Source organism: Danio rerio, chromosome 14 (genome assembly GCF_049306965.1).
Source record: "Danio rerio strain Tuebingen ecotype United States chromosome 14, GRCz12tu, whole genome shotgun sequence".
In the NCBI taxonomy this organism is placed as follows: Eukaryota; Metazoa; Chordata; class Actinopteri; order Cypriniformes; family Danionidae; genus Danio; species Danio rerio.
Genome location: NC_133189.1, coordinates 32,159,674 through 32,172,989, shown reverse-complemented (window position 1 = coordinate 32,172,989; position 13,316 = coordinate 32,159,674). Strand labels below are relative to the sequence as shown.

Genomic DNA, 13,316 nt, shown 5'->3' with positions numbered 1-13,316 from the left:
AGGTCAGTCTATCTGAGAAAGGGAGCGCATCAGCGGCCACTTCATGGATGGCACGCTGTCTGCGGCTGACAGCTTGTCATTTATCACAGCTGAGCAGTGGCGTCAGGTGGGATCATGATTAATTTCACTTTACCACTTTCAGAAATAAGCCCTATAAATCATCTTAAGCTCTGTGTGCAAGTTTTGTTGTAGCCACATGACAAATCTTTACCACATCCCGCTCCGCCTCAGCAGCCTACAATGGGTCCTGCCACACGGCTCACAAAAACCAGCCGGCGATGGCTAGGAAGGAGAGTGACATTTCGTAAATACCCTCAAGGATTATTAAAGCTCCGGTTAGTGCCTAGGGGATGGCGAAAGAAACCATTAGTAAAGATAAACGCCTAGCAGCCTTCCCTCACTGTCCATCTGTTTGAGCGCTTTTAGCATTAGCTTTATTTGGCATCTTAGCACATGCTAATGATATAGACGTGTCACCGAGATATAAAACAGATTTTAATCAACTGTGGGTGGAAAGATGGTGCTCTCCATAAGTCAAGAGGTAACTTAACGTCTCGGGTAGCGCAGGTGGCAGCTTGCCAAGCCGTCAGTATGCTTATTAACAGTTTTCATATCACTTTAATCAGATGTCTTGGACTATAAGCTAAATTTGCGCTCTGTTTTCACAGGGTGAGTGCTCGAGTCCTTTTAAAAGCTTGTAATTGATGCCCATGTCACATCTGAAGTTATCATCTTCCACTGAGGTGCTGTTTTTCCTTCCAGCTTCGGATGCCAGGCTACTTAATTAAGTGATGAAATTCAAATCAGATCGCTCGAAATGCACTACATTTTGGGATTTAAAAGCGCCTTCTCAAAGAAGCGATTCACTCAATAATATATTCGGTAGCCAAGCGTGATGCTATCCCTTAATCTATTGTCCACCGCCTCCATATCTCTTTTCTGGATGGCGGGTAATAGTTCAGGACGGATGCCCTACATGCTAGAGTAATGTGACACTTAAACGATTTCCTCATAAGGCCCGGTGACAGATAGCAGTGGGTAAACAGCTGCTGCATGTTACATTTTCTGCCCCGCTCTGTATGCATTTCAATGGCCGCACTTTGCTCCAATTTATTCCCATCTCGGAGATATAGACCGTTTCCAACTGTGCCTAAATCCATATTCCCCAATAACACAGTGTGCACTTCCCTGGTGAACTCGACAAATGCCACACAATCAGGGCTCCCCAGCTGCTAAGCTATGCCCCACAACACTTTGCTCAGGCACAGAGGCAAGTGAAGCTAATCGATTCCAAGGCTGTGCCTCGTAACCAAATGTAGTCCTGTTTCTAGGACGTAGTCCCTGAAAAGAAACTGGAAACTCAAAATTACATTCATCACATAGAGAGAAGAAAAAGAGGGGGGTGGGATGCAAGATGAGGGGAAAAAAGTTTTTTTTTTCTCACTTGAGGATAAGGGCAGAAAATATTTGTTTGCATCAGAAGTGTTTCCCTTTTTCTTTGTATAATTTCTCATTAAAGCGGAAAATCTTCCACGGCTAAGCCCTCTGGTTGCAATAGTATTCTTATATTACTGGAAAGTCCAACACAATGCACTGGAAATGTTTTATATCAAAATCTACTACATTTAGTACATTTTTAAACACAAATACTCAGACCTAACAACTTTAAATGGGAATTATATATATATATATATATATATATATATATATATATATATATATATATATATATATATATATATATAGTGACATTAATTCAATATAGGAAAATATTCAATATGAAAAATTATCTTTGCTACAGTTGCTGATAATGCTAAATATGGAAATCTAAAATCTTGTACAACATATCAGATTTATTTTGATTAATGATTCAACAAATCTAAAAAAAAAAAAAATATTCAGTGACATAATTTTGATGGTTGTTCGTCGCCACCTAATGGTAGCATAACGTAATTGCTACAACATTTACCAGCGTCAAGTTCCATAAAACCGTGATTTTATTTTTTAGCATAAGCATCAGTATTTATATCTGAACTATAAACTGTTCTCCGAGTACTTCAGTGTTATTTAAATGTTTGTGACTAACTGAAAAAGTGTAAAAAAAAAAAAAAAAAAAAAAAACTGAATCTCTCAAAAAAAAGCAGATTTGCCTGATTGACAAACATGCAAATCGTTATCATACATGTTGCGCGGGTTTGATTGGCGCAATAAGGTGTAAGACGTGTTTTCACAACATGTTGCTATTTTCAGACCAATGCAACCTTAATTTTCCCATCTTCTGCCACATTCTTTAAATAGCAAATCCATTTGTGCCACTTTTTGGACTCCTGGGTGCTCTGGTCTAGAAAAGAGATGTGTTAAGGTGCATTGTTGGTGCGTTGCTTTTTTGAGGAACTAAAATAGACTGCAATAGACCAACTGAAAGCAGATCTAAAGTCCAGCGCAAAGCACGTTGTGCGCCTCACTTAAACATTGCTTAAAACACAAAGGATGTACAGCAAATTACAAATGAAAATGAATTAAAGGATTAATTATTTCAAAAATTAATATTTTCTACATAAATATAAAAACCAGTACCTCCATGCCTTCTTCACCTCGGGGGCTTTTTCAGTTTATTCACGAGAACTTGCTTTTGTATAATGTTATTTTATTATAAGTATTATTTATTATATGCATATTTATATTTGTTGTATTAAAAACAAGTTTAGGGTTGTCCACCTGTCAGGTTTTGGACCATATAGGGCATTTTACGTGGCTTTGGATTTAACTCTTCGTTATTATTGTTCATTTATTCATTTGCTGAATATTAGAACTGAATTTAGAAATAGTTTGGAAACAAGTCCTTTTGCCAAACAAATTAAATGAATTATGTAGGCTTATGGATGTCTTCAGTAAGTGTGTCCAACATGTTTCCTTATCCACGAAAGAGACAAAGTGAAAGTTAAAGTAAAGGCCAAATGGAGGAGGCTCATTCTTTATCCTCGCACTGCAGATGGTCTGTTTAACTGTTTTCTACGCTAGTGAAGCCTTCAGTTTTTCCACTTACAGAGTCTGCCATGTAAATGCGCAAATGCAACATGGCGCGACACAACTGACTCTTAAAGGGAATGTGAGATGATACTGTGATTGGCTAGGGTTTAAAACATGCCCTTAATGCTTTTGCGCTCTGCGCTTTAGACTTTGCGCTTAGACCGTTAAAATAGAGCCCTTAATGTTTTATTGTGCAGCTTTACACTTAATGCATCAATGCAGGCTAAACAGTGACAGAAAACTCCTTTTAATAACCTAAAAAAGCACCACACCTTTTTCCGTCATCATTATATTTTACAGGGAAGCCTAAATGCTTTCATACATGTGATTTCAATGACACAAGAGCCGATCTCTCTGCAATTGGTATAAATGTTGGATTAACCTACAAGTTCAAAAAAGTTATTAATTCGCAGTTCCGAATTATGGGTTGTGATCAGTATGGATCCATTGCCCCCATTATTTATACTACAGTTTTTAATTAATTTCAATTCCTTTTATTTTTAATTTTCATAATTGAATTTATTTAACTATTTTTGATGTACAACAATTAGTTTATTTTTTAATAGTAAAATTACAAATATTTATTAATTCATTCATTCAATCACATCAACTTCACTCGTTTATTTATTTTGGTGGAAAACCGAGGCTGACAGCAAGATTATAAATAGCATAAAATTTCACATTCTTAATGCCATTCAATAGCATTTTCTAACCAATTAAACCACATTTAAGAATTCTCAGAACTAACTATACTAAAGTAGAATTGTATAATAATTATATAATGAATTTTAATAACAATGAATAACTACTTGTGAAATAAAACAACATCATAATAATCTATTAATGTGCAGTAGCACGATGCTCAAATTTGAAACCAGTAAGTGTGGAATTTTGTGTTTATAAAAATGGAAAGCTTTTCTGGTTTGTCAACTTGAAAGTGTAACCCCTTAAATCTATACGTATTAAAACAAAATCAAAACTTTACACAACTCTAATGGTTGCTATTGGGTATTTATATTCTCATTGAAGAGTTCTCGTTCTGAAGTTTTAATTGGCTTCAATAAATAAATCATTTGTGCTCCACCTCAACAGATGTGTGCCTCGCCGTTTCATAATATTTGCCACGCAGGTATATGGTAGGTGTCAGCGACGGTTACTTCTCAAAGTCTCCCTGAAAGAAGTAAACAAACACAATGAAAAAAATAAATATTTCAGAACTTCATCATTGTGACCTGTTTTCTATATCACACCAACTCCCCTCCTCGCAGAAGGTCCCGAGACGGCGTCATTTATAGCTTTGAGCTACAGTAACTGCGAGATATGATTGCTTTGAGCGCTTCTCATGCGCGCGACTTTCAGATGGTGCAAATGAAACTAATTTGACTGGGGAATGAGCGCTTTAATGCATTTTGAGTGCTTTTTTTTTTCGCAGGCTCTGCATTTGTACGACGCACACTGCTGTTGTTCGGCTGGGAGGGCCAGTCCAGGATTGCCATCGCCACAGGCAGAGGGCCAACTGCGGTATCAGGGTGCTGGGAGGGTTTCCCATAAAAATGCATGGCCACATGCTGCTTCCAAAGGCTTTTCATCTTCCCTCTGTCTGCTGAGCCCCAAACACCTGGAGCACAAGGGGAGTCCGGAGTGCATGTGTGTGCACAAGGAGGGATCTGCACACACACACTGGGATGTGTGGGCTTTGTCCACCCGTCTGCCGGTCAGCTCGCCGACTGCTTATTAATTTAGAAGCGTTCGCCGTCTCTAGGGACAGAGAGATAAATGCCAGCAGCAGAGGCAGTGCGGCGGTGAACTCATAAAACCTATTAAAGGAAGCTGTTCATCACCTCCATCAGCAGGCCTGATTATGGCCAGGGCCAGCTGTAAACCTCCACAGCCCTCAGCGGAGCCCGAGACGCACTACTCACTATAGTGCTGCGCTGCCCACCCAGCGGCTCCCATTAGGCTGAAGGATGACAGCGCTATCCTGACGGCGCACGCCATTCATCCACAGTGCCTTTAAATGCAATTCGCTCTGGTATTAGTGGCTGACTTGTTTTCCCTCGCAACTGCACTTTTGTGCATGCTGCATTATCATGCAAACACTTGCGAGATGAACATTTATTAAAAAAAAAGACATTTGCTGCCTCTTGTGGATGCCACCAATACAAGATAAAGATAAACTCATCAGCCTCCATCAGATTCCCCCCTGGTTTTGCTTGTATCAGCAAGCCAAAGAAGCAACCGGCATGCTTGGCTCCTACTTTACACACACACATGCAAAAGTTTTTTTTAGCGGTTCTTTAAAATTGGTTGAGGTGCTATAAAAAAGCACCTCTGCCATACACAAATATGTTTGCACCTGAAAGGATCTTTCGAGATTTTTTAATTCCTAATTTTCCACCAGCACAAACCAGGTGCTAGCTCAGAGCCAGTTTTTTTTTTCTGTTCAGAACTGGTTTGGCTGGCAAGTCTTAAAAAAAAACTGCTTTTACTGTATTTAATCGTTTTAATGACCTTGCTGTGAGGCGATCGTGCCACCCATTGCACCACTGTGATGCCTTCTTTTAAGATCAACACCAGTGTAATTTAAATATAGCATTGGTGAGAGTTAAAAATACTGATTTATAGTAGAACTTTTGTTAAGTTATGGTTCTTTCTATGAAATTAAAATGGCATGACATTTCGTCACTTTGGAATTATGAGGTTCTATCTGCGTTCTGAATGATGTTGAGATATTGAGCTACAAAGTTTTTTTGCGTTCCCTAAAAAACAGTATGTGTGTGACATTTATTTAAAAAAAAGTTACAACATCCCATAATTTAAATAAGTTGTCATTTAATAAGAATATGTCAACTCAATTTTGACAAAATCTCAGATAGAACCTTATAATTCTAAGGTGACGATTTGCAAAAAAGACTGCAAGAAACTTTATGAAGGTACACCACATTTAACATTCCTATTCAGAAACAGTATTTCACTTCATTTAAAAACCTTTACAGTTTGCAGTTATTTCCAACCTGAAACAAAAACACAACAAGGAACAATGTAAGTCCTCTCATCTCTGTCATGTGAAAACTGCCTGTCATAAGGTTTATAGTAAATCAAATCATCCACACAAATGAGAGTGAAAATACTACCCAACTCAATACAGAATGCATGCACATGCTCATTAAAACACTGTAATTGCATTAATGGCCAAAAGAAAAGCCTGTCCATCTTTTACAATAATACTGCTAATTTAATTAAAAACATTCATTTTCAACAGAAGAGCAAACAAACATTCCAACTTGGTATTCAGTTCCTTAATTTTTCCCTAGTTGTAGTGGAGACAGTAGGTTAGACGTCAAAAACTGCCACATACTGTACATTTCATCTTTCCCAATTAGACAAAAAGGGAAATGCCAATTACTCACAGCAAACTGTGGCATCAAGATAACAAAATGCAGCATTAAAGATGCATTGCTATTTTAACATTAATAATATTACAAACCTGCATTGACATTCAAACACCTCAAATCCAACATGTTCATGCAACATATTATAGTTATATACAGGGATATTATACTTTGTATAGACAAGACTATGATCACTAATAGCACACATGCAGTGTGGCAAAATTTGTATAAACAGAGAATACAAAAATAGATTATAGAATACACAAGACATGTCACTTATATTTTTGAAAGGGGAAAAGTGTAACGGTCAATATGGTGAATAATGCCCCGCCTTCTAGTACAGGAGCCAATCAGCGATTGCTATATGGCAACTAAAACCTGCCTTTTTGCACAGGAGCCAATCAGCAATCACTATAGAATGACAGTTCTCCAGGGGAGGGGCTAGGACCAGACATGAGTTTCAGCAGATTTTATGTGATACGAACATTTAGAAATGAAACTAAAGGGACAGTTGTTGTTTAATTTTATTGGTTATTCGTAATATGAAATGTAATCGTAAGCTTGGCAAGTAGTTTTGGAGAATTTGATGTTTCCCCATTTAAACAGAATGCCCGAGCATAGTGCCTGAGTGGTGTTTCAAAGATGGCTGTCGAGTGAAATGACTTGCCTTAAAGCAACTTTGATACAAAGGATAATCACATTTATGCGCAATGCACATTATTCAAAAACACAGATATTACAAACAATAATATTTTCATAATTAGGTTCCATTGCTATCTCAAATATGGTGGTTCTGTTTATCTTGTTGGTCATGGCAACCTTGCCCACAGCCCCTGACACATGCAGTTCTTACTTCTTGCCCAGTTTTGGTGCTTAAAGTCCCCATGAACCGAATTGGAAGCTGTGACTATTATTTTTTTATACTGTGACGCAGTTCCTAGAGAAACAGACTATTAAATGACAAAACAGTGGGCGTGGTTTGTCTTTTCTACTGTGAGCTAAATGGATGTAGTGAAGTAGGCATTTGATTTAGAAAGATCAGGAAAAGTGTTTGGGGAGAGTTAATAGAAGCTAACAGACACCATTTCTGTTTTATGTTAAAACTGACAGTTGGAGCAGCGTAGTTAAATATGTTAGCCACACCCATTTGCTAAGATATATGTAATCTGACGATTTAACTGAAAAAAAAAATAACAAAAGAAAAACAGGAAATGCATTTTCAGATTTTAATTAAATACTAAATATTAGGGCAAACATTTTTTTTTTCCTTAACGACATGCACAGATGAATTGTTCACCACAAAACAATGTAAGCTAACAACATCATATGGTTAGTTTTGATTAATTGGGGACTTTAAGAACCACTCTTCCTAGTTCATAGCTGGTGCTTTGGGTGTTGAAAAAGAAAAAAAAAGAAAAAAGATTTGAATTAGGCTCTGCCTCCAAACTAGCACTAGAACTCACATGGTGGAAAAGAGGTATGAATCTATCTTGGCCTATTCAGTATGTTGGGAAAGAATTAAAATAGAAACAGTTTAAAACTTAACATTAAAATGCAATGTATGTCTCGAAGATACCATGGTTCTAAATAGTTTAGCCCCCAAGGTCCCCATGAAGAAATATTGCAAGGCTCCCAAACGAGAAACAGTTTTTTTTTACCTTAGCAAAAAAGAGATTCAAAACAACTTTTGCTATTGTAGAAAATAGAATTCCCAGTGAAAAAAGCATATGAGTGTGAGGTAACATATCCTAAAACCCTTATGGTTCTACCTTTTTTCTATTTTTTTCTCGAGAGCATGTGGTTTTGTTGCATTAGGCGGCTATATCCCCCCCTACCCTCCTGTGATGTATTCTGCTTATTTGTGTCTTTCTGTATCACAAGCGCCGTTTAGAAGCTCCTGTCCACAGAGAGCAGGGAACCCATGTGCCAAAGCATCAGTCAAAGACCGAACCTACTTTGCAATCAAACATTATGAACTGCTGTTGGAATTAGGACAGCTTCCAGGGAACTAGGGGACATGAAATCATCCAAATCCCATTAATCTTTTTTGAGAGAGATGCTGACATTTTGTAGTCTAATTAAAAATGCCACACAATGAATTTTCGAATGTTAACAATAATTAGCAATTGTCTGGGGATGGGAAATAGGGGACAAAAATGCGATGGCTACACCATACGTGCTTGGCTTTTCTCTTATCACAGTCAGATGGGGGAATGGGTGCAAAAAGGGCTCTTTGATTCATTGCAGTTCAGCATGTTATTATGGTCACACATTCTCTGAACTTCAATTAATTAAGTAGCGCAAAATGCCATTGCATGCTGCGAATAATTTAGATTAATGCACCCATTAAATTATCTGTTGCCATCATAATCAGCCATTTCCAAGGAAAATTGCCCCTTGTGATTGCTATTATATTATATTATATTATATTATATTATATTATATTATATTATATTATATTATATTATATTATATTATATTATATTATATATGACCTTGCTGCATTATGAAACATGCAAAATATAAACATCCAATTCTAAACATAATGTTATGTTTCCGTAAAATTTTTTTCCTTATTTTCTATGAATGAACCCATAGACATCTAGCCATAAATACATTATGGTGCAATATATTAATATATAATAAAACTAAACACAGAAATATATATTATCTTGCTTTATGCAGAGACAATATCTGTATTATTTCAAATTGTATTATACAATAACAATTTATACATGACCTTGCTATTATTAGCTCTATTCTGTACCATTTTAATGTATAATTTATGAATACTAATACAATGGTGTTGTAAAATGTATTGTTGAATGCCTTTGTAAAATATGTCATTTTAAAATTATGTAGTGCAAAACAAATACATTTTATTAAATCATTCCCTTAACATTTCTAGAACAACTGTATGCATGTAATGTATTCTTACATAATCAGGGTTTCTGCAGGTTTCACCAAGTTAAATTAAACACATTTTAAGACATTTTTAAGACGATCATGAATGAAAGTTTAGACTTATACAGGGTTAAATGCTGAGGATTTTTTTTTCAAATATCGCAGTTGAAAAAGATTTTACATTTGACTTATCAAAAAATGATTATTATAGCTTAACTTAAGTGATTATAACTTAATAATGCAATAATAATAATAATTTAATAATAATAAGATTATAAGTCAGGTCAGTATTCTCAGTAATAAATAAATGGAGAACTTTTATGCAAATCTTGCTGTAAGGAAAGTAGTTAAATGCTATTTTTCAATAAAAATGTAAAAGTTTAATTGATATTGGGATTGTTGGTAATTGTACGGGTGTTAATTGATGCATTTCCCAAACAACGGCATAACTCACGGTTGAACTATCATTGTACAATGCATTGTTTGGGAAAAGAATGATGTAATGACGAGTGTTTCCAAAAACCATAGTTTCTCTGTCGCAGATCCATCATTTAAACTATGTTAGTGATGACTTTAATGCTTTTTAATATATTTTTTAATCATTCTACGTTTAGATGATCTAAATGTTTATAATGTTCTAAATCAATAGGGCATAGGGGGATAACTGTAAATAGAACACAGCCAGGAACTATGTTTCTAACTACAGCTCTAGAGGTGTAGTTGCAAGCATACAAGTTTGCAACGCAGTTTGCGAATGTTTTTTGGAACTAGGGATTTGGGAAAAGGCAAATCAACAAACTGTTTGTAATGATGGAACTTGCGATCTTAGTTGGCTAACGATGATTATCGCAAACGCACCCCAGATTGGGTATAGCTACAGTATACATAAACAAAGGAAAATTAAGATTTAATTTTAGATTTTTTTTTAAACAAGATTTAAGACCTGTAACATAATAGTTCTGTAGTTTTAAGACTTTAGGTATTGTTTGTGAGTATTATTGTAAGTATTTTTATATCGTTTGAGATTTAGGACTTCTTAAAACCCTGGGGATACCCTGATAATGGCAGAAGAGGGAAAAATATATAAATGTTCAGTTTCAAATTATTATAATTGTATAATTTAGTTATGAATGCTAATAACTAAAAATGCTACATAGCTTATAACGTATCGTTGTATGCAATTTAATGTTTTCTTAGTGAAAATATTTCATTTTAAAACTATTCAATTTCAATACATAAACAAATGATTAAATTGTTACCTTACCATTTCTAATGTATTCTTATGTCCTGTTTCAAATTAACATAATTTAATACAAAACAATATAATATAATATAATATAATATAATATAATATGTTTTACAAACTTAAGGTTCTATAAGGGTTAATATTATATTATTATATCAATATTATATTGTGCCAATACTAGTAGAGCAAAAAAAAAAAAGAGCATCCACTGCATAAAACATATGCTTGAATAGTTGGTGGTTTATTCCACTGTGGTGACCTCTGAAACAGAGACAAAGCTGAAGGAAAATTAATAATATAATATAATATAATATAATATAATATAATATAATATAATATAATATAATATAATATAATATAATATAATATAATATAAAATAATATAATATAATATAATATATATTTTTTTCCAAACTTTAGGTTCTATAAGGGCTAATATTATATAGTATTAACATAGTTATTGTGGCAATACTAGTAGAATATCCAATTGCTGGAAAGACCCCTTAGCCAATCAGTAATAATAATATAATATAATATAATATAATATAATATAATATAATATAATATAATATAATATAATATAATATAATATAATATAATATAATATAATATAATATAATTCCTAAGTGTAATCATCCACATGCTCGCTGACCCCTATCCGAACTCATTTGCATTTCCTCACAAATTTATTTCAACTTCAGAATGAAGTGGCCCAAACTGTCATCTCATCTCCAGTCCAGATGCTGGGATGGCCAATCATGACGCGAAACTGCCAAGTGACACACTCTTTAAGATCCATCCATCTGTCACTCCAATTCCCTTGTCAGCAAATCATTTCTCTTCCAAAGACACACATGAAGCAGACTTTGCCTTCCCACTTTAATCATCACTCCGTGCTCGAAATAACAGAGGCCGTCCCGTGGTCCGCTGTCGTTTCTGGTGATCATAACAGATAATTACCCGCCTCCCTGGACAGCCATACCGCACATCTCTCCCAGAAGCACCATCTCCTAGTGAATGTGCTGTACTTCTAGTGTTAGAGTAACGAGCTCCAAGTGGCAGTGATTCAGTCCCTTATGTCACCTAGATAGGCAAGCAAAGGTAAGTCAAACTTCACCTACAAAAAATGACTTTTTATCTCGAGGACGAGGATGAATTAATCAATAAAAAGGATGACCGGTAAAAAAAAAGCAAAAAAAGAAGCAGTAGGCTCATCATTCCTCTTAGGTTGTCAGGTCTGGACGAGAGCATGTTTTTGGGCAACAGGGGGCACTGTTGCTGTTTTGAAGGAGAAGCTTGGCAGTTTGCCGCAGTGAGTGAGTGACCAAAGGAAAATCATTGCTCAGTGACCGACGGGGAAGCTACACTGATCGCCATTGATCCTTTAGTGCTGTCCCCTAGCTTGACCACTGCCCTTGTGCCCGTGCAAGGCTAGCATAGCTTTATCAGACTCCACCACTGCATTACAGCCGATACAAAATAACCCCCGTTACTGTATATGGAAGTGGGCAAAGTCAAATCTGAGACCTCGGATTTGCTCTGAGGGTGTTCTGCATATTACCTGAATGTTCAACATTTCTCCTGTGTGCATGAGCGATATGACAGTGCGTTCAAATCTGATGGATGTTACATTATTACATTCCTTAATTTGTAATGGGGAATTAGCTGTAATGGGGGATAGAGGAGTTATTACTAGTTGAAAAAAGTCCAATGTAAATTCAAATGTGCTGTACTGTAGAAAGTCAAGAAAGCTATAAATTGCACTGTACATTAAATGGATTACTTGTTAATGAACCGAATGACTGTTGCTATTACTGAAAAGAAAGAATATATCTCTTTTATAGATTGGTGATGTAAGCATTCATTTTTAATGTATATGCTATAGAAAAATAAAGCAAGAAATGAAAACATTTATATTCTAATCAAAGCATGATAGCAGGTTAAAATTAAATGACAGCTGTCAAAGCGGACACACTCAGATTTAAGTAAGGTTTGAAAGTTTGTAACATGAAAGTTTATTATTATTACCAACATTAATAGTAATAACAACAACAACATTTCAATTGCTTAATTATGGCAAGGTCATATGAGTTCCTCCATACAGAAAGCACAATGGAATCAGTGTTGACACATGTAGCTTTTTCCAGTCCAAAAGCTGTCCAAAACCTGCCCAAACAATAAAACTAATAATCTAAAATTAGATTAATATTTTAATTTAAATTCATTTTAATCGAAATTCACCTACCGTATTTTCCGCACTATAAAGCGCACCGGATTATAAGACGCAGTCTCAAGTACGGGGTCTATTTCTGTACTTGACCCATACATAAGGCGCACCGTATTATAAGGCGCACGCTAAAATACACTGTCTGCAAAAAAGGTAATGGAAGCAAAACAGTTAACATAGTTTAGTTGAACTTTATTGTACTATTTAACAATACACTCACATTATTATTTTTTTCAATCAGTCTTCTCCCAAAAATCCATCAAAGTCCTCATCTTCTGTGTCTGAATTGAACAGCTGGGCAGTTTCGTCATCAAACACGCCGGGTTCTCTCTCATCATTGTCGGAGTCAGTCTCATTGCCGGGTGGCTGTTCCGGCTTTTGCGAAAGCTCGGACAACAGTTAAAGCAGACACCCTAGCCCAGGCATCCACAATCCATTCACTTATGGTGGCGTAACTCGCCCGGCATGCTTACCAGTCTTAGTAAAAGTGTGTTCGCCGTCTGTCATCCATTGCTCC

The 13,316-nt window shown here is 35.7% G+C and overlaps 1 long non-coding RNA gene across 1 annotated transcript in view; it reads left to right on the top strand.

The window, feature by feature from the left end:
• LOC141377527 (uncharacterized) overlaps positions 1-7,820 on the top strand; it is a 38,072-nt gene extending 30,252 nt beyond the window's left edge. The window contains exons 2-3 of the long non-coding RNA XR_012389784.1: positions 4,463-5,544; positions 5,907-7,820. This is a non-coding gene — a long non-coding RNA (uncharacterized lncRNA). The remainder of the gene's footprint in view (positions 1-4,462; positions 5,545-5,906) is intronic.
• Positions 7,821-13,316: the final 5,496 nt, after the last annotated feature.